A 20,484-nucleotide genomic window follows, 5' to 3' on the forward strand; every position below is an offset into this window, starting at 1 on the left:
AGACAAAGATTTGAGATTTAAGATGAGTCATAGTCTTTCTATCCATGGTAGCTTCCACTGCTGAGGCTCGGGAAACATGAAGAGGATAATTAAGAGCAAGCATCAGCTCTGTCTCATCTAACTACACAGTATTATGATCATGCACTTATGTCTCAAACTAAGACACAATGAGACAAAATGAGTTCTGTGAGTCTTTAGATTATCAGTAATTCTGGTGACAGTTTGACGCTCAGTGGAGCCATTTTTGGTTTGTGATGAGTGTTTTGTGAGCTTCTGTTTTGTGAGTCGCTCTTTGTAATTTAGAAGATGGTGCAGAAATGTGCGCGCCCTTATCTGAGAGGACACGGAGAGAGTGTCGCAGACTCGAGGTGAGGAGATAAACCTCGGAGCTGGACGGCCTGCACGTTACCCATGTGCATCTTTTCAGTGACATCAAGTGAACCCATAATAAGCATTTCTATGTCTTAGACATCATGTCCATTTCTAATGAGAGATTATTTTTAAATGAGGGAAACCTGGTCTAACAACACGCTTCCAACAGAGCTAAAGGTTCACCACAGTGAGACGGTGGGACTCTGATAAGAACTGAAACACTGTGTATGAACAGCTGAGACAAAACTATATATAAACACTCATTTATTCCAGTTTAGTTTACAATGATTTTAAAGTAATGTGGAACGATTCATGTTCGTGAGCTGTTACAAACACAACTATTGATTTGTCTATATATGGTCGGACTACAAGGCTCGTGTTGAGGCTCTTGGAATAATGTGTGAATTACAGCAAGAAATGATGGTTTCCCATTTTACCAAAGTGGAATAAAATCACCACAGCAAAGAAATCATGTTATTGTCTGCAGCTAAAATATATGGTGAACATGGTTTTATAATAATGTGCAAACACAACCTCACTCTGCTCTATACGAGGAGCCAACCACAGCTGTCCGGGTCTTCATCCACCACCTCCACCATCTTTGCTCATCATCATTCACTTAATTGCTGATTGGTTTAAATCAAACTCCATTACAGGTTCAACTCCATCATATAACAGCATGTTGACTTTGGATCTGGTGTGCAGTGCCACCTTAAAAGATGAGGAAACTAAGAGATTACAAAAAAAGAAGTGGAGGAGTTAAAGAGCTGCAGCAGATTAACAGTTTCTGACAGTCATGTGTTAGAAATAGGACGATTAGATGAGCTGAGGGATCCATCTACTGCTCAGTGAAGCCTCATCAGAAACAGTCTCAGTGGAAGGATGGCTCTATTGTTAAGGAAGGACACAGGCAGAAAGACTGGCGTCTGTCACACAGGAACTGGACTGAAAATCAGCTGCACATATTCATCAGTACGTGCAAACATATTATAGGTGTGGAATTCAGGACAGTACCATCAGAAGTTGATCCACTGTGCAAATGTCTGATTGGCAGTGGCTTCATTTTTCACTATGAACAAACTGCTAATGCAGCATCACAGGACGTCAGCCATGGATTGGCCTCCCCAGACCTCAACATTACTGAAACATCTTAACAGAGGATGGAAACAAAGGGAACCAACATCCAAGAAAAGACCAAGACTCCAGGCTGTGCTGAATTATAAAGGTGGACTGACCTCCAGGGTCCTTAGTATCATATAAGCTCAGTTTGTGTCTTATATACTTTCCATTTATATAACAAAATATATAGAAAGGAGGGTGGTTTAAGATGTCTGTAGAGTTTTATTCATTATCTTTAGACAAACAAAGAAAGCACCATCCATTCGTCTCCAGTCTGTATGAAAAACAGGGGAAAGGTCAAATTAAACCTTTGAAATTCCTTTCACAATAAATCCATAAATAAACAAAATAAAACATAGAAAAGTGTTTAAACCCACTTTTCCATAAAGCTGTCAATAGGAAATGTTCCAGTAAACATGTCTGTGTTTCTGCTGTTTTCCTTTCATGCGTCCACAGCTGACAGGTAACCCTATTGGAGTCGCCATAGTGACGGGTGGCGTCTCAGCTTCAGCGTGTTGATGGGCACAGCCATGGTTACCACAGCTGGAGTTGGTGTACGGCGAGCTGTGAGAGGACAGAGATGGAGAACGCACATTTAACTCTTTAACAGGAGATACGTTACGACTAACAGACGACTGCTGTCTACATGATGTCTTTGCAGCCCTTATGCTACATGTTACACAACTTTTCTTCATGCCAACAAGACTGAGGTGCCACATAGTCGACACATACAGCTGATTATGATGCATGTTTTACTATTGCTATGTTCACATCATCTGCTTGGCTTTATTACTGAAAGCCTGGAGATCCTCTGACGTGTGCATGGCTGATGTGAAGTATGATTAGTCCTACATGACATCAACAGCAGAGGCAATGAAAGCTTTGTTGTTAACAGGTTGTAGGTAAAGTCAAATGTCTACTTCTACACTTGTGTTGGGTAAAGTTCTTCTCACTGCAGCAGATTTATATCTGTGCTTTCACAGGGCGTGATGTGGAGCTCAGCGCTGAGGTGCAGGTCTCCTTGGAGACGGCATCCTGGCTGAAATATTATCATGCTTCCAAAACATTTCAGCTTTTATTTTGAAAGAAACAAGACTTGAAAACGAGTCCCCTTCTTCCTCTTTGTCTTTGTTCTTCAGAGGAGTGTCACCTGGACAAACTCAGGGCTGTTCTAGAGCCTTTCTTATTATTTGACTCCATAGAAATAAAACTGAATGGAATCAAACAAAAACTCCCAAACAGCTAAAACACTTTGCTTTATTCTCTTTTTTAACAAATACGTTGAAGTCCATCCACAACAACACAGCTGAGATCTCCTTTGTAATCAAGTGTTTACATCCTTTGTACAGATCTGCATACAAAACAATCATTTACGTCCCACAGAAGTCTAGTTACACGTAACTATACAAGAACTGGTGAATGACAGAAACATGAGACACATGATCACAGGTGATAACAAAAAGAGAAAGAATTCATGTGTTAGTGATGTTTTTCAGCCCTGATGGCTCATGTTGGAGAAACAAGCTGAGGTACGTGGAAAGTTCACACACACAAGTGGGCGTGAGCGCACACACAGAGAGAAACACAACTGAAGCATCTGTTTGCTGTTTCTGCTTTCATCATCTCTGCTGCTGTGTCAGGCTGGGGTCTCTCAGTGACGTGGTTGAGGTGAAGTATGACAAGTATCCCTGATTCAGTCCATCGAGACAAAGGGCAAAGAAAGCTGTTGTTAACAAACTCTATGGTGATGTGGCATTTAGCTCTGACTCTACGCTCTGCTGAATCCTTTGAACCTGCTGATCAGTAAAGCTCTACGTGCTGCAGCAGATTGAGCTCATCTGTGTTCACAGGTGTGGACCTCAGCGCTGAGGTGCAGGAGACTTTCATTCAGTTCTCCCTGCAAACAGCATCCAGCCTGGAAATACTGTCATCTTTCCCAGAAACGGTGCTCTTATCTCAGAGAAGAAGTCTGATGTAAATAACTGCAATCAACAGTGATGTTCTGCACAGATCACTTTTCCATTTTGCTCTCTAGATGAGTCCCAGCTGCCTGACCTTGTGTCCAGGTGATCGTCTCACTGAGGAGCTTTTGTTCTGAAAATCTCACGTCCATCACCTGTTTCCTTTTTACTATCTCTGCTCTTTCTTTATTCACAATGCTCATAATATCACACAATTATATTCATCACCTGCATGTTTTTATCCAGCTGCTGTTAGAACCAAACAAATAAAAAGGATGAAAAGCCTGAAATCCTTTGATTTATTACATTTGAAACAAATATGAGAGCATCCCTAACAGCACAGCTGAGACCTTTGTTTTAATCAAGCCTTTGTATCGACACACTTGTAAAGATTCATATACAAAACATAATAGAATAAATCAATATAAAATACACATAATCACAAAAATGCAGCCATGTTGTGAGTTTGCATCTAAAACATACATGTTTCCCTTTGTACAGGCAGATTTACAGCAGACAAAGCAACACGCTGATCGACTTTGACCGCTGCAAAAACAAAACACCCACCAAGTCTGAAGTCGATCAGAGGAACTGTTGACAGACTGACAGACAAACAGATGCTTGATTCATTAGTGCGATTAAATGTTCTTCTTTAGCAGCATCACTTCATGTGTTTGTGTTCCAGGAATAAAGGTCTGTTTAAACTGGACGTCTCCTCAGCATCACTCGTGCTGTCGTGGTTTCAAAGCTGTGCAGAAAGAATCTGAGGGATGATACAGAGGTGACCAAAGTTACAAACATCCAGCTGTGCTGCAAATGTTTGCAGAGCTCCAAACTCTTTGGCTTTCTGCAGAGCAAGTATGGAAGAAGCACCTGAGCTAACTTCAGTTTAGACGATATGAGGAAAAATGCTGCTTCCCAAAGTTTCCTACAAGTATCCAGTTTATATTTAGAGAAGCGAAGGCTCTTTATCCTGACAACTACTCCCTGGTGGATCCCTGTCCTGTGACAGCAGCAAAGACTGTGTATCAGTATCATCAAAGCCACTTCAATAACCAGTGTTTAAAGCTCTCTAGCAGATGGACTTCAGTGGCAGCAGCCTCTGTCTGCTGTGTACAGAAGGTTCTCTGATGAAGCACACAGCAGATGCTGCACTACAACAGCAGCAGCAGCTCAGCTTCAGTTTGCTTCGACGCCCTTTTTGACCTGTGAAACAGCAGAAAATGAAACATTTCAACACCCGTTTGTTAGCGTGAGCTATTCTGCTGTTTTTCATCATTTCACAGGTGAAATAAAATCACATTTACTTCCTGTAGGAGTGATCGTGTCCAGCCTGACTGAGACCATGTGCTCCATCCTGCACAGGTAATAAACCTCTGACATGAAGGGCTGTCAAGTAGTTTTAGACAAATGGGGGTAAAAGAGACGTTAAAAGCTTAAAGAGAAACTACATTTTCTAAGAACTGTCTGACGTTCACCTCTCACACAGTGGATACGATTCTGCCGCTGCAGGAATAATCTTTGTGCTTATGAAACTGTCCATGTGTTTGCAGAAAATGTCACATGTTCAAAGCCATCCCAGCACCTGGGGTTTGTATAAGTGCAGCTGCTGGTGGGGAGATAGTCTCACTCTTCTATATAAAGAGTCAGCAGGCAGCAGATCTTCATCTGTGATCTCCTCCATCATCACGTCTTCACTCTTCAGCAGCTATGGCTTCACTTCGTGCCCTTCTGGGAGTGGTGCTGTGCTCCTCATGGTTTCTGCTTCTGCCTCAGGCCGACTTTGATTTACAGAGTCATCCATAATATTTTTTATTTTTTATTTTACTGCCCATCTATTTTCATACAAATGTCTCCGTCTTATGGAAAAGGGGTGGAGCTTATCCAACGAGGACAGGCAGGGCCCCCCCAGACAGTTTAGCAGTCTATACAGGAGGCTGACCTTTGCAACATGTACTTCTATAATGACTTCACCATTTAGGTTATTTGGTTATGTTTCACCCTGGATTTTGTGTGATAATATTTATTTTGTCCACTGATTTAAAAACAACAAACTATATGAATATAAAACAGAGTGAACAACAAAACATCAGCTTTGGAAACTTTGATGTAAAATTCTGCAATTGTTTTCTCAGATATAGCATAAATCAAACTAACATACATCAGTGTGTTATTAATGTGCACACACACACACACACACACACACACACACACACACACACACACACACACACACACACACACACACACACACACACACACGTGTTACCATAAACAGCTCTTATGCTTCTGTATGATTCTCAGTGCTTTCCATTTGCGTGTCCACAGGTTGCTGTAAGTGCTGCTTGACTGCAGTTTGCTCTCATTTCAAGTGGTTTGCTGTCACAAAGCCAACAGGAAGTCCGGCCATGGTTGAGCCAACTGAAGATGGGTTGAAGGTGGCGTCCTCGTTTCCTCTGTGAGCGCGAGAGGACAGACAAAGCAAACACCGTTTGGACAGCATTAAAATATTTACACTGATGATTAATGTTGTGTCTTTGCACCTGTAGCGATACATGTTGGAAAATGGAGACTTTAGCCACCAAGACTGACGTGCCTGGAAACTTCCCTGTGAGTACGCCCACAAAGACAGGAAACAGTTTAACCACCGCGGTTAATCCTCCATCATCATCATCCAGTATTTTTCACATCTTTTCTTCTGCTGTTTCCCTTGTTGTCAGTCACGGGGTTTGTGACTGAAATGCGTGTGGTCGACGGGAAGCCTGACGAGTACGGCCTGAATCATTCCATCAACACCGGACGGAGTGAAACCTTTGTTGAAAACAGATTATATGGTAACGTTGCATTTAGCTTCAGTAAACTGTGAAGTTACAGCAGCAGATTTACATCACGTGGCTTCACAGGAAGTAGTCTGGACCTCAGCGCTGAGGTTCAAGCAGCTCTGCTTGCAGACGGCATCCTTCCTGAAAATGTTCTTCATCTTCCTCAAACCAGAACTTTTACATTGGTGCTGAAGTTCTATATAAAAACAGCCTGAAATACAAAGTGATGTTGTGCACTGATTACCTCACACTTTCCATGTTTCCTTCTACAGAGGAGTGTCCGCCTGAGTGTTTTGTCTGATCTGTTGTTGATCGTCTCATTGACACTGCATGCAGATCTGACACCAGGGCTGGACTGGGACAAAAAATGGTCCCGGGCATTTTGACTGGAGACCGGCCCCCCAGGTATTAAAGGAAAAACCATGAAGCCTTTGAATGAAAACAAACGCTGTTGTCTTAGCTCCTCCCCTTTGTGAGTGTGGACGCTTCATCTCTTTGCTCTTAAATGCTTTGCTTCTTATATTGATTTTTATTGATTTTTATGCTGATTTTTTCCCTTTTTTCCGTGTGAGCTTACCTGCGATAACTTCTGGACACTTGTAGATCATTAGGACTAGAGTGTTCTTAACAGAAACAGCAACATTTTATGGTTACCTTGTCCTCAGCGCTCCGTGTGTCTGTGGCCTAGACACAGCTGAAGCCTGATTACAGCGTCTGGGCACCGAGCAGCCTCAATAGCCTGGAAAGGTGCTAACCGCTAGGCTAACTAGCAACAAGATGCCTTCCCTCTCCACAGATGACTACCACAGCCTCCTGCAGAAGATTGCAGTACTGGAGACAAAAATTCATCGCTTAGAAGTAAACGTGGAGGTAAATGGACTGTGTGGAAATGAAACAACCTTACCTTTGATTCAAAACAATGGCGATGAGCAAGCTAGTACACAGCTAAGGAGCACAGATAACATGACCAAGAAAGTAGACTCTGTGCATTATTATAAATCCTCAAGTGATAATCCCCCCTTAGACTGTCTTGGTGCAAAACCAAGACATAAATCATGTCTCCTGGAAGGGGGAGGACGTATCACAGGCAGGGCACAGCGAGCTGAAATCTCTGAAACCGACTGGCCTTCACTTCCTACGAGACAGAGAAGCTCTTCTACCCCTATATACGGGAGGAAACAGGACTGGACAACCGTGAATAGGAAGGTTAACAACAAACCTCCAAAACAACTGAATGTGAAACTGCAGAACAGATTTGCTCCACTATCAAAGGACCCTGGATCTATATCGGACAACCATCCATCTAAAAGCAGCGAAATAAGGTCTGAAAATCTGTTGAAAAGTGAAAGGCCACAGGGAAAGCTAAAGGCTAGGCCTGAAACTCTGATTGTGGGTGACTCTGCCGTAAAGGATGTACAAAGGATGTGCGGTAAGAACACTAAAGTCCTCTGCTTTCCTAACGATATGGTCAACAACCTGAAGGAGAGAATTCTTCAAATTGCAGATGAATATCCAACTGTGACAAACATTGTTCTGCATACAGGGTCAAACGATGTGTCCAAACAACAGTCGGAGGTTCTGAAACGGGACTTTACTGGATTATTAAATACTGTAAACTCTCTGAATGCAGCTGTATTCATCAGTGGACCTGTACCGCCGGTCAGAGGAGGAGACGAGAGATTCAGCAGGTTGTTTACACTGAATAAATGGCTTATATCAGCATGTGCTGACCACTCAGTGCACTTTATCGACAACTTTAATATTTTTTGGGAACGCAGGCATCTGTTCAAAGCAAATGGATTTAATTTTAACAAGTCAGGGGTGAAACTGTTCACCTCCAACTTGTTTTATTCCATACGTCATCCATCCGTGCTTGGTGCCAAGGCTGAGATAAACGAGGAGTTATCTCATAAAGAGGAACAAACAGTACTCCAAGAACAGACAAAGCCCAGCAGAAACCTTGAGGAGGAGCTCCATTTGCCCCCACCCGGGAAGAGCCTCAGAAAGGAGAGACATCCATGGCATCTGAGGAAGAGCCTCAGAAAGGAGAGACATCTAAGGCAAGAAGAGGGGTCCCTATTTGCCTCCAACTCTCTCAACAACACCAACGACCAGGACAAGGGACCACGACCTTCCCCAGTCCCCCAAACCCCTGACAGGCCATCACCCTCCTCCCCCTCCCTTTCTCCCTCCTCCCCACACCTGAAATTCACTGAGGAGATGATGGAGCGGGTCAATGCTGGGCTCAGATCTACCCCCCGTCCCAATCCCTTTTTGTCCCCCATAAACCCCCCACCAGAGCGGCCAAAGGTTCGCCATCGAGCCCCACCCTCAACAGAGCAATCGAAGTCACATTGCCCAGCCTCGCCCCCCTTAGTTCCTCTTCATGCCCTGTCTCCGCAGTCTGATGCGTGATGTGTGAAGGGTCCGGGCTGTGAGGATTATGGCAGTGATGACTTTTCCCAGGAGAAGCTGGGACCCTGTTTACTAGAAGGTTTTAAAATTTCTGTACTTTTAGGTGACAGGAGACATGTGGCCTGGTCAAAACACAGAGAGCTGCACTCTAAAAGATCTTTAAACATAGTAAACATACCTTGTGTGCCACAGACTGCTCCCAAACACGAGGGGACAAGTAATACCTCTAAAACACTTAAGTTGGCTTTATTAAACATTAGATCTCTAGCTGGGAAAACATTTTTAATTAATGATTTAATCACTGAGCACAGCCTTGATTTTATGTTTTTAACTGAAACTTGGTTGGACCAAAGTAACAGTGGAGCTGTTCTCATCGAGACGACCCCTCCTAACTACAGTTTTATCAGTGAGGTCAGGGCGAGCAGGAGAGGAGGAGGGGTTGCTGTCTTATTTAATGAATCATTTCAATGTAAGCAGCTATCTCCTGGAAGTTTTCAGTCTTTTGAATATGTGGCTTTACAGCTGAAGGCCCCATCCAAAGTTGTGTTTCTTAATGTTTACAGGCCTCCCAAATACTGCACAGACTTTTTTAATGACCTCAGTGAACTGCTGTCTGTGATCTGTGTTGATTTTGACTGTGTAATTATTGCTGGGGATTTTAACATTCATGTGGACAACCCTCAGGACAAAGGGACTAAAGACCTGAGTAACACTCTGGGCAACTTTGGGCTGACTCAGCATGTAACAGAGGCCACACATAATAGAGGACACACTCTTGACCTACTGATCTCCAAAGGCCTGAGCATTTCAAAGGTTACTGTGTCTGATGTGGGCCTGTCTGATCATTACTGTGTTTTCTTTGAAAGTAAAATCTCAGCCCACACAAATATATCAACAACAGTGATCACAAAACGGTGTATAACTGAACACAGTAGTGCAATTTTTAACCAGGTCTTCCCATTAACACCTGACCTGCCCAGAGGGTCAGTCAATGAGCTCGTCAATAGCTTCAATGCTAACATGTTAAATGTAATGGACACTATTGCTCCCATTAAGGTGAAGGTTATCTCTGGAAGGAAAAAGTCTCCATGGAGAAACTCCACACTGGTGAAAAAAGAAAAAAGAGAGTGTAGGAAAGCTGAGCGCAGATGGAGAAAAACAAACCTCCAGGTTCATTATGACATTTATAAAGAGAAACTTCACAATTATAATTTACAACTGAGGAATGCAAGGAGGTCCTACTTCTCTGACATCATCACTAAAAACAGCCATAATGCTCGGGTCTTATTTTCTACAGTTGACAGGCTAACAAACCCTCCTGTGTCAGTGGCAGCTGAACTTCATTCGACCATGGCCTGCAATGACTTTGCCAAATTCTTCACTGAAAAAATCCAAAAAATTAGACAAGCAATTGGTACATCAACAGCAGATCCAGGATATGTACTGTGTCCACCAAAAAACTGTTTAAACACCATGAAACAGTTTCAACCTATTAACAGCAAAGACCTGGAGGACATCTTAGGTAAACTGAACTCCTCCTCCTGCTGTTTAGATGTCCTGCCAACAAGTTTTTTCAAAAAGGTCTCAAAGACTTTAGAGTCAGACCTGTTACAGATCGTCAACTTTTCTTTATTATCAGGTGTGTTTCCAGAATCACTAAAAACTGCTGTAATAAAACCTATACTGAAAAAGGACAATCTTGACAAGACACAAATGAACAACTACAGGCCGATCTCAAATCTCCCGTTTTTAAGTAAGATCATTGAAAAAGCAGTTTCTCAACAGCTCAGTTACTTCTTAAAACAGAATAATTGCTACGATGCCTTCCAGTCAGGTTTTAGACAGAACCACAGCACTGAAACCGCTCTGACCAAAGTGTTTAATGACATATGTCTGAATACAGACAGTGGAAAAATGTCAGTCCTAGTTTTACTGGATCTCAGTGCAGCATTTGATACAGTTGACCACAACATATTACTCAAACGACTGGAGAACTGGACAGGTCTTTCAGGAACTGTACTAAACTGGTTCAAAACATACGTAGAAAACAGGAAATACTTTGTATCAATAGGTAACTTCACATCTGAGCAGACAAGTATCACATGTGGAGTTCCCCAAGGTTCCATCTTGGGACCCCTTCTGTTTAACATCTACATGCTCCCACTGGCACAGATTATAAACAACAACAAAATAAACTATCACAGCTATGCAGATGACACACAAATATATATCACAATGTCACCAGGAGACCGAGGCCCTGTACAGGCTCTTGGTAAATGCATTGAGGAAATCAATGACTGGTTGTGCCACAATTTTCTCCAGCTAAACAAAAACAAAACTGAGGTAATAGTCTTTGGCGCCAAAGAAAAACGATTACAGGTCACCAGAGAACTTCAATCTATACATCTAAAAACCACAAACCAGGTGAGAAATTTGGGTGTAGTGATGGATGCAGACCTAAACTTAGAAAAACACATTAAGACAATAACAAAGTCAGCTTACTATCACCTCAAGAATATATCAAGGATAAAAGATCTGATGTCTCAACAGGACCTGGAAAAACTAGTCCATGCATTCATCTTTAGTAGGCTTGATTACTGTAACAGCATCTTTACAGGTCTACCTAAAAAATCAGTCAGACAACTACAGCTCATTCAGAACTCTGCTGCTCGAGTCCTCACTAAGACCAAAAAAGTGGACCACATCAGTCCAGCTCTGAGGTCCTTACACTGGCTGCCTGTCCGTCAGAGGATAGACTTTAAAGTTCTGATGCTGGCCTATAAAGCTCTGAATGGTTTAGGACCAAAATACATCAATGACCTCCTGACCCAGTATGAACCATCCAGATCCCTCAGGTCATCTGGATCCGGTCTTTTATCAGTTCCCAGAGTCAGAACCAGACACGGAAAAGCTGCATTCAGCTTTTATGCTCCTTATATCTGGAACAAACTCCCAGAAAGCCTCAGATCAGCTGAAACACTCAGTTTATTTAAATCCAGGTTGAAGACTCACCTGTTCTCAGCTGCATTTGAATAAAGCACCAAATCCACACTTTAAGCTTAAATTTCAAAACTTACATTTAACTACTGATTTTATCTACTGTTCTGATTTTATCTGTTTTGATTTTATATACTGTTTTGTTTGTTTGTTTGTTTGTTTGTTTGTTTGTTAATTAGTTAGTTAGTTTATTTGCTTGTTTTAATCAATTTTAAATCATGCTTTTTATTTGTTCTTGTTTCTAATGTCTCTGTAAAGCACTTTGAATCACCTTGTTGTTGAATTGTGCTATACAAATAAACTTGCCTTGCCTTGCCTTGCCTTTTCTTCTGCTGTTTCCCTTGTTGTCAGTCACGGGGTTTGTGACTGAAATGCGTGTGGTCGATGGGAAGCCTGACGAGTACGGCCTGAATCATTCCATCAACACCGGACGGAGTGAAACCTTTGTTGAAAACAGATTATATGGTAACGTTGCTGTTAGGTATTTTAGTACCATGGGAGCATTTACTGGATATTGTTTTATAGTGACATTATGCAGGAAAACTCTGTCATTCAATAAGGCCCCTTTGTTTTAGTTATTTTTCTCTTTGACCCAAGAATTGATGTGTGAGAATCACAGGCTGGTACAAGGTTGAAATACCACAGAGATCACTCCCTCAGCTACATTAGTTTCTTAATCTTTTAGACGCCTCTTGAAGGCCAAATGGTTTGTTTCAGATTTCACTAATGAAAGAACTCTTTATTTCGTGCCTTGAAAATATGTCGCTGAGATAATCACAATTGTAGCTGAACTAATAAACTACACAAAGGATGCTTCTTCACCCAAGGGCAGGAAGACGCTGCCTTATCTTGGTCTGTACTGGTTTAAACTGATAAATCTGCTGTCTCATGAATTTTACCCTCTATATAAACTGTTGTACTTGTGAATAAAGTTGAGTCAATTTGGGAAGACAATCTAAAGCAGTCTCTGTTTTCTTGTTCTCCCAAGCTGCTCCCGAGCTCGTACTAACACGCTGAATGGCATGCTTGAATATTACTTGAGAATATATTTGACTGTGTTACAGACTAAGGGACATTCTCTGCTGATAGACGTCCACGCCTCGAAGGAAGTCGATCCACGGATTAGGCCCTGGAAACAGTTTCCTTCAATTTTGGTGTCAGAAGTGGGATCCTGACGAAGGTAGGCACTCGTCTTTTATTTTATAAGACTGTGTTATGCCTTTCTCAGTGATCCACATAGAAACGGGATACGCTGACGAGTCCTTCTTCAGTGGCCCACATAGTAACAAGTGGGATACGCTGAGGAGCCTTCTTTAGTGGCCCACATAGAAACACAGGAAGTTGCCTGTTGTTTTGTAAATAAAAGCAGAAAGGACACAGGAAGTTGCCTGCTGTCATAAACTAAGAAGTTGCTCACCAGCAGAAAGGACACAGGAAGTTGCCTGGGGTCATAAAACGAGAAGTTGCTCGTTAAAAAGTGAGAAGTTGCTCACTAAAAAGATAAAATTGCTAGCAAAAAATCAAGTAACCTCAGGTGTGCCACAGCAAAAATAAAAACTAACTTAAATCCTTCAAGCGTCTAAACCCCTCTGGAAATCACTGACCATGGGTCAGAATAATTCAAAGACCTTAGACGGGTCCGATAAAAAAATCAAAATTAACTGTAAAACCGAAAAAAATTAAATATAAAATCACAAATAGCGGCTCCGTACGACTCCCACTTCCGGTTACGTTTAACCCACGCTCGCGAATCAATGAAGACTTCCATGATTACGTATCCAGAACATGCGGAAGTGCTTACGTGACTGATTTCGTCTCGAACTTAAGAACTATAAGTTTAATGCATCCTAATGTATTTCCGGAGCCCTATCCCGAACGATTATCGCCAGAAAACAGGTCAGTAGAAATGTTAAATACTATTTGTGATAAGGAAAGTAGGCTGATTAAAAAGTCCTGTAAAAAATATATGATAGAATGCAATGAAATAATACCCAGATTTGGAATACCTCACCAAATTAACAGTGATAGAGGACCTTCATTCACATCAGAAGTAATTCAAAAGTGTGCTAAAACTCTAGCAATAGACTGGAAATATCATGTGCCATACCATCCTCAGAGTTCAGGAGTTGTAGAAAGAATGAATAGGACCATAAAAAATCGCCTGACTAAAGCAATGATAGAAACAGGAATGACCTGGATCAAACTACTTCCTCAAATCCTCTGCGAGATTAGAATGACTCCATCCGCAGCAACCAAATTATCTCCATTTGAAATAATCATGGGAAGACCGTTTCCAACACCATGGTCAGCCTCCAGAGGGGCACCGCTATTGGAAGGGGACATAGACACTGCATTGTCTGACTATGTTCATAACCTGGTAGAAACACTGAATAATAACTATCAGAAAGTTTGTCTCTCTCAGCCTCTCCCTTCCATAGATCCAACCCATCCGTGGAAACCAGGAGATGCGGTGTTGGTAAAGTCGCTAAAACCAAGGGCACTCGGGGAGGCCGCGTGTTCCAGCCCCCAGACTGTACTTGCAGTGACGAGAACCAGCATCCTAACAGACGGACAACCTCAGTGGATTCATGCCAGCAGGGTTAAGACCAGCCCCACCAAACCACCTAAGGCGTCGGATCAAGTAGATGACGACTCAGGCGAGCCAACGCCCGGATCCAATCCACCTACACACACACAATCACTGATTAACACACAACGCCTGAAAGAACAACAACAAGGTACTCGAACATCCAGCAGGAACAGAAAGCCTAGAGTACCACACAATGTCTAACCTGATAAAGATAGACTCGTTTCATCCTGATAATGGAGAAAATGAAATGCCCATTGTCATCACACGACGCTTATACGGTGTCTCTCAAACCTGGGACCAGGCCAGGAGACGACTAAAGAACTGTCTTTTTTATATATTTAGGTTATTAATCATATCTACTGCATTAACCTTAGGATTTTTATTTACTATTTCGTATTGTAAACTGCAACCCTGTTCACATTTCTGCAAGCCACATTTTGCTGACAATACCTCATGCTCCACTTGGCAAGACACCCACCTAGTACACTCCTCACGTTCTCTAAAATCAGTAGAAAGCAACACAGACACCACCAATAAACCATGATACCCTGTGTACGTTCAATGATAACCCATATAGCTACTAGTACAGCTACTTCAATGTATTTGCAATTAGCACAAATTGATCCTGAGGATGTGCCAGATGTTACCAATGATGTTCCTGATGTGTATATTGAACATTAGGTTGTGAACTATTACATTTTATGATTTGCTTTTTATATTATGTTATTACATTTGTGATTTTTCCTTTCTATTTGAGTTATTATTTTTAAAAATAATAAAAGAGGGGAACTGTTAGGTATTTTAGTACCATGGTAGCATTTACTGGATATTGTTTTATAGTGACATTATGCAGGAAAACTCTGTCATTCAATAAGGCCCCTTTGTTTTAGTTATTTTTCTCTTTGACCCAAGAATTGATGTGTGAGAATCACAGGCTGGTACAAGGTTGAAATACCACAGAGATCACTCCCTCAGCTACATTAGTTTCTTAATCTTTTAGACGCCTGTTGAAGGCCAAATGGTTTGTTTCAGATTTCACTAATGAAAGAACTCTTCGTTTTGTGCCTTGAAAATATGTCGCTGAGATAATCACAATTGTAGCTGAACTGATACACTATACAAAGGATGCTTCTTCACCCAAGGGCAGGAAGACGCTCCCTTATCTTGGTCTGTACTGGTTTAAACTGATAATCTGCTGTCTCATGAATTTTACCCTCTATATAAACTGTTGTACTTGTGAATAAAGTTGAGTCAATTTGGGAAGACAATCTAAAGCAGTCTCTGTTTTCTTGTTCTCCCAAGCTGCTCCCGAGCTCGTACTAACACGCTGAATGGCATGCTTGAATATTACTTGAGAATATATTTGACTGTGTTACAGACTAAGGGACATTCTCTGCTGATAGACGTCCACGCCTCGAAGGAAGTCGATCCACGGATTAGGCCCTGGAAACCGTTTCCTTCAGTTGCATTTAGCTTCAGTAAACTGTGAAGTTACAGCAGCAGATTTACATTACGTGGCTTCACAGGAAGTAGTCTGGACCTCAGCGCTGAGGTTCAAGCAGCTCTGCTTGCAGACGGCATCCTTCCTGAAAATGTTCTTCATCTTCCTAAAACCAGAACTTTTACATTGGTGCTGAAGTTCTATATAAAAACAGCCTGAAATACAAAGTGATGTTGTGCACTGATTACCTCACACTTTCCATGTTTCCTTCTACAGAGGAGTGTCCGCCTGAGTGTTTTGTCTGATCTGTTGTTGATCGTCTCATTGACACTGCATGCAGATCTGACACCAGGGCTGGACTGGGACAAAAAATGGTCCCGGGCATTTTGACTGGAGACCGGCCCCCCAGGTATTAAAGGAAAAACCATGAAGCCTTTGAATGAAAACAAACGCTGTTGTCACAGTGATGGACGCTGTCTTGTTGGTATACATGCATCAGTCTAATAAACTTAAACCTGCACCATCCTCCCTGTCCTGGTATTCTAAACAGGAAGTAGACTGTTGGTCGAGTTAACCTCCTGAACATCTACAACACACGGTGAAAACCTGACATTAAGACAGAGACTAGAGGTGAGACATGATCATTGCTGATTACTGATGACAGATTTAGATATGTTTTCATAAACCTTTCATTTGCCACATCAATAAACAGCACGGCAGGGCAAAATATGTTTTCTAACATGGCAACCTTTAAAAAGTGAAAGGAGACAGAAAGACAGCTGAGAAAGAATCAAACTGACTTTTTGATGCATTTTACACACAGTACTGGTGCAGAATCTAGAAAATGTGGGAAACACTGGCATCATATGCAGTACTTACTTCTGAAGAAATTATGATGGGACCCTAAAAAATGACTATGTACAATAATGGATTTCTATACATTTTACATCAGATGAAAACGTTTGTTGTAAGATTCAGATAATTATTTATTAAAAGCATTTTAAATGAGAATAAGAAAGAAAAGTATTTCTTTGTGCCCCCCTCTCCCTGTTAATGCCCTACCTGCCCCCCTGGCAACACTTTGCTAGAGCCGCCCCTGCACAGTTACCAGCTGTCAGCTACACAAAAAGGATCCTGGTGTTATTTGTCTCTCAGAAACAGTTCATAACTTCAACTCATTTTTGTTTTGTCATGTTTTGTTCTTTACATTGTCTTTCTTCTATATAATTGTTAAACATTTAATAAATATGTCTACAAAAAGATTTTAAAAATCAGACATTTCACACAGACACCCAAATGATTTCTGACTGATGAAGGGGGCTGAAGGTGCCCTGCTCTTGCCCAGCTTCTGCTGCTCTCTCCCTGCTCACTGTCAGCAGCTGGCAGCCTCGGTCCTGCCTGAGACTCTTCATCTATCAGTGCCAAAGAATATGGGAAATAGCAACGCACAACATGCACATTACAAAACAAGCACATGAATCAGCATTACATTCATTAGTGAAGTGCTGACGTTCGTTCCTAAACTTTGGGCCTTAATTAACATCACTGTGAACTAATGTTTGCTTTGCTTCTTAACCAGTGAAGCAGCGAGGGGCTTTCTGAGGTTCCTGCTCGTAAATGCCCAAAATGAGTCGAGTATTTCTCTGCAACTACAAACTCTGCTTTCATCAGAGGTGTAAATATTACAGCACTGTGTCAGAGTCACTGAGGCTGGAACACAGAAAAAGGAAGTAGATGTATTTATTTTTAGACTTTATTGCCTGGAACCACTTTAAAAATACGCTTTGGGTCACAATTAACTGCAGAAAACCAGGAATCCACATATGAACATTATCTGTGCAGAGATTTATGCTTCTGAAGGTAAACAGTGAAAACTTGCAGCACTAAATGCACAGATAGCCAGGCGTTTCACATTTTGGGACCATCTGCCAGTTTTCATTTCTTAGGTATTGAAGAGCAGAAATGATTGAATTTTATTTACATGCTTAAAAATGTTTGCTTTTGAATATTATTTGAAGAATTACCCACACACTCAGGCACTGTGGGCCTGTTTCCCTTTGCACAACCGAGTGTTGGAAACGGGCCTTTTCTCTTTAAACTCTGAGGGGCTGTAACTTTGGCTTCTATTGGCAGATTTGCATGATTGACCCTCTTTTTAAAATAGTTTTAGCCAAGAGAATCAAGCTAACATCACTGTTTTTACGTCAGCTCACGTCACACGAGCTGTTTCAAGAAAAGTCCTCCTGTCACACAGCAATGCCTACATCAATCACACCACTCTGCTTAAATAATAATAATAATGTTTAGTGAAGCAGGTGAAGCAAAGGGCTGCTTTTAATAGGCTGGGAGACCCAGGTGTGCTGCTTTAGCTGCTGAGCCTCTCATGCTAGCCTCCATCTATAAGCTGGGATCACAGGAGCACTGCAGTCCTGACTAGATCAAGGATTGTTATTCATGCAGGTGACAAAAGTTTACATTCACAGAGTCATAGGATTGAGCCTGGTTTGAAAAGCAGCTGTTTAATGCAGCTGCTTAGAGTTCACACACAGTAGAAGAATCAGACTTGAGTCACATTTCAAACACTGGAAAAATACTCAGCAAGTAACAATGAAAACAGCACAGACTCAGTATATCCTGTTCAGTCCTGTGTTTGATATGAATGTGCTGTTCAGAGAGGATCTCGTGTCCTCTTTTACAAAGCCTTTGTTTCATGATGTTTGTGTATAAATGAATGTAGGTGTGTTTCTAAGTGTGAAGGAGCCCTGGGAGAAAAGACTGAAGCTTGTGCCAAAGAACAAACAGGAAAGAAAGATCAGCATTAATGAAGACGAGCACAGAAGGAGCCCAAGCACGTGTTGCTTTTTCAGATTTCTCTAAAAGTGTGTGTTCATTTGTTCCATCCTTCACAACAAACAACAGCTGACAGACACACATGCACTCTGTGTCACTTCACAGGGGCTGATGAAAGTGGACACAGTAAAGGGAGAGCTGGACCTGCTCTACACATCCTGCACTCTGTTAACAGACTTTATTCTGCAGCATCAACAGATAAAAATATATGAAGATATAGAAACGTTTAACATTGTGACTGTTCACATTAGTGAAGCTGTTACTTTGCTGCCAGGTGGGAAAAGAAGCCTAAAGCTGAGTCTGATTAAACATCTGCTGCACCAGAGAGTTTCATGGCCCTGCTTTATCCTGTGCTTGCTGACCACCTCGTCCTGAAACCTCTTCATCATCCTCACAGTTGTGTGAAGAAAGAGGGAAGCAGGTGGAAACCATCTGTGCTGCTGTGTTCACTTGTGTGTGTGCGTCTATGGTCATATCTAATGTGTACCTACAGACAAACACAAACACCTGGCATTGCACAAGAGTCTCTATGGAGCAACCTGCAGATGTCAGAGATGTGATTAGAGGGTAAAGTGGACTAGTGAGAGCATCTATGTTGTTGTTGTCTGCTGGGGGACAGCATCAGCTCCAGAGATGCATCAGGATCAGCAAACTAATCTGCAAGGCTGCAAGTGTCACTGAAGGAGTTTGAGTCAGTGAGGGACTCAAACTCACACAGCTGGTCAAGAAGGCTCAGCAGCTGCTGTATTTCCTGAGGAGGCTGAGGAAATTTGGTATGTTGGCCAAGATCCTCAGCAGGTTCTACAGCTGCACTGTGGAGAGCAGCCTGACAGCTGCATCACTGCATGGTACGGCAGCACTACTGCAAACCGCAAACGCCTGCAGAGAGTGATAACAACTGTGGAGAAGATCATCAGGACCCCGCTGCCCTCTCTGCAGAGCAGCTACCATCACAGAGTCCAGAGGAGAGACACACCTCTGCCCTCGAGACGAAGGTTCAGAAGTGTGAAATGTAGAACATCCAGACTCAACAACTCCATCTTCCCCACTGCTATCAGACTCCTGAACAGCTGACCGACCTCAAACTGCAGTTTGCACATCAGGTCACTTTGCACACTAAGTTCATTTTGCACATTAAACTCCATGTACATCCATGTACATCGACATCTGCAGACCACACGTGTCTTCAGTTACTTATTTGTACTTATTTGCAGTTATTTATCTTTTTATTTTATTTTTTTAAGTTATTTTTTATCCTTATTTTATCTTTTTATTTATTCTTATCTTGTTCTTTTAACCATTATCTAACTTGGCATTGTGCACGGTGTGTTTAGATTCAGTTTAAATTCAGGGACACGGAGCCCCTGTTGATCCTCTACCTAATCACACGAGCCACGGTGTGAGAACGGGTGTGGGTCTCAATCAGCCAAGGTTTTGGGTGAACCCATTGTGAGATCTAGCCCCACCCCATCATGTGATTTCCTGTGATCAAATGTCCCAGGATGTAAGTGGGCGTTAAGACGTCCATGTCCCTCTTCAAGCAACTTAAAGAAGTCCAGACGCTTTTCTTTCCAAGCTCCTTCAACAACATCATTCATAGAACAACTTCCAGCTTCTTTTGCTCGGCTACAGTTTGGATGGATTTGCAGATGCAACAAGACTAAAATGGTTAGGGTCAGGAGGTCAAAGGTCAGAGCTCCTGTGGGTCTGAGGGCGGCCTCACGCTGGAGAAGGATGAAGGAGTCTGACCTGAGCCAGTGTTTGACATGAACACATCAGCACTGCTGTCAGTGAGCCTAACGACAGCCGTTAGCATCATTTCAGTGTTTCAGTCATAAAAACACTTCCTGTCTCTGTGGTGGTTACAGTGACATCATGCAGTTTGTGCTTTGACCTCCAGAGGGCGACAAATCAGCA

The 20,484-nt window shown here is 42.1% G+C and overlaps 3 long non-coding RNA genes across 3 annotated transcripts in view; 2 read left to right on the forward strand and 1 right to left on the reverse strand.

Moving 5' to 3' along the window:
* The window catches only part of LOC309705064, a 111,470-nt gene that overhangs the window by 35,858 nt on the left and 55,128 nt on the right, over positions 1-20,484 (forward strand). The window lies entirely within an intron of this gene.
* On the reverse strand, positions 1,708-4,874 carry LOC309705054. The gene is made up of 3 exons (XR_014276463.1): positions 4,020-4,874; positions 1,869-2,055; positions 1,708-1,765 (listed from the first exon to the last, which is right to left on the reverse strand). It is a non-coding gene; the product is annotated as an uncharacterized lncRNA (long non-coding RNA).
* On the forward strand, positions 5,714-6,483 carry LOC309705060. Its single transcript, XR_014276469.1, has 3 exons — positions 5,714-5,910; positions 6,002-6,062; positions 6,173-6,483. It is a non-coding gene; the product is annotated as an uncharacterized lncRNA (long non-coding RNA).

This window comes from Aulonocara stuartgranti (genome assembly GCF_965226115.1).
Source record: "Aulonocara stuartgranti genome assembly, chromosome: 4".
Taxonomy (NCBI): Eukaryota; Metazoa; Chordata; class Actinopteri; order Cichliformes; family Cichlidae; genus Aulonocara; species Aulonocara stuartgranti.